The 2284-nt window shown below is 35.1% G+C and overlaps 1 non-coding gene across 1 annotated transcript; it reads right to left on the reverse strand.

The window, feature by feature from the left end:
• Nucleotides 1–448: 448 nt before the first annotated feature.
• Nucleotides 449–574, reverse strand: LOC147361347 (small nucleolar RNA SNORA25). The gene has a single exon (XR_015138534.1). It is a non-coding gene; the product is annotated as a small nucleolar RNA SNORA25 (small nucleolar RNA).
• Nucleotides 575–2284: the final 1710 nt, after the last annotated feature.

Genomic DNA, 2284 nt, shown 5'->3' on the forward strand with positions numbered 1-2284 from the left:
CTTTTTGGTGAAATATCTTTTCAAATTTTTTAAAATATTTTTACTTGAGTTTTCAATTTTTTTACTGAGTTTTGAGAGAATTTAAACACTCTGAATGAAATTTTCTATCAAATGTAAGAGTTTCAAATATTTCTTGCCAATCTGTGGTTTGTTTTATCATTCTCTTAATAGTGTCTTTCATGAGCAGAAGTGTTTAATTTTGTTGAGGCTCAATTTATCAATTTGTACTTTTCAGGATCTTATTTTTGGTTTGTGTTTAAGAAATCTTCACATATTTTAAGTCAAAAGATTTTGTTTTCCTATGTCTTATTTTAGAAGATTAAAATTTATATTTTACATTTTGATCTGTGATATATTTTGGTCTGTGATACATTTGAGTCTTTTTTTTAACTTGGAAGACATTTACACTTATTTTTACATTCCCACATCATCAATCATAGAAATAATGGCTTGTATCTCCAACAGGAAACATAACACCATCAAGTGACTACAATATGCAATGGAGAACTCAATCTTTGGTCACAGTGTTAAGAGCTCTGGGATTTGGTTCCATCAGCCCTCTCTGAAATGACCTAGAGTCTTTTTTTTTTTTTAATATAGCATACAGTGTGGGTTAAAGTTTAATTTTCATATAAAAATATCCAACTGATCCCGAATCATTTGTAGAAAATTGCATTCATATCCCACACATTGCCTTTACAACTTTGCAAAAATCTGCTGTCCTTATATATGTAGGTCTATTTCTGTGGTTGTTTTAATGACCTATTTATTTGACACCAAAGCCACGTTGTCTTTATTACTGCCCCTTTAGAATAATTAATAAAACCAGTTAATTACCTAAATGTGCTATATTACAACATCAACTAAAAGTCAAAATATCATCAAAGTATTATCAGCTTAAAAATTCCAAATGTTATTTAAATCATGTGTGGATGAGATTTCAGTTAAAGTCCTTCCTGTATCAAATTTCCTTTTTATTCTATATACTTGCGAATCTAAAAAACAAATCGGTTACTTTCAAAATACAGAGGTGAAGCAGGCTTAACATAGCAGTTGTAGACTTTCTGTTACAAAAAAGAGCATGATTAGCATCTCTCAGACATTTTAAAATCCAGAAAAGAATTCCAGTATGTTTCAAGGTCTAGAAATAATCTCCTGTAGCTCTGTGTCTGCCTTCTGAACCCACATACACTCTATGTCTGTGATTCTGGTCTCTAAGGAGTTCAATTTTTTCTGAAAAGTAGTACATGGACTTTCCTGGTGGCTCAGTGGCAAAGAATGTCCTGCCAATGCAGGAGACAGGTTGGATCTCTGAGTCAGAAAGATCCGCTGGAGAAGGAAATGGCAACCCACTCCAGTATTCTTGCGTGTCAAATCTCATGGACAGAGGAGCCTGGAAGACTATAGCCCATGGGTTGCAAAAGAGTCAGACATGACTTAGCAATTAAACAATAAAGGATATGTTTACAAATGGATAGTTTTATCAAATTGTTTCCTGTAGAACTTGTGAAGTCTAAGTGACCATATTGGTTAATGAACTTGAACTGCATCTGAGTTGAATCTGGCAAGCACTGACTGGAGAAACACGGAACTGAAGGTGTTAGTTGCTCAGTCGTGTCCTCCTCTTTGTGACCCCACCAACTGTAGCCCACCAGTTTCCTCCATCCATGAGCCACTTCTCAATAGTCAGCACTTTGGGAAGCTCACTGTTAAATTATTCATAGTTTGGTTATATCTGGAATTTTTTTTACCACAGAAAATGGCAAGTAAAGCAAGTCAAAATTTTTGCTGTCTTTTAAGAGATCTGGTTTACCAGTGTACCAGCAGATATATTAAAATATGCCTAAGCAATTTATCTAACTGCAGCCACAGCAAACCTAATTAGATCACATCAGTGAGATAAAAATCAATCTTATAGGACATTTCACAAACTGGTGGCCAATATATGCATAAAAATTCATGAAGCAGGCAGTGGTCTTTGAGGTCACTTTCTTTTGATTGTTGACCCAGAAACACAGAATTGTGTGCTGGTATTCTGGTAACAGGTGGTGCTAGTATTAAAAAATGTACCCACCAATGCATGACACTCTAGAGATGCAAGTTAGTTCCCTGGGTTGGGAAGATCCCCTGGAGTAGGAAATGGCAACCAGATCCAGTATTGTTATCTGGAAAATTTTGTGGACAAAGGATCCTGAAGGGCTACAGTCTATGTGGTTGCAAAGAATCAGACATGACTGAATACACACACATACACATACACATTTTGGTAGCAAGTCCAAGATTA

This window comes from Bos grunniens, chromosome 12 (assembly GCF_055505025.1).
Source record: "Bos grunniens cultivar Pamir isolate PY7600 chromosome 12, Bosgru_T2T1.0, whole genome shotgun sequence".
Lineage (NCBI taxonomy): Eukaryota > Metazoa > Chordata > Mammalia > Artiodactyla > Bovidae > Bos > Bos grunniens.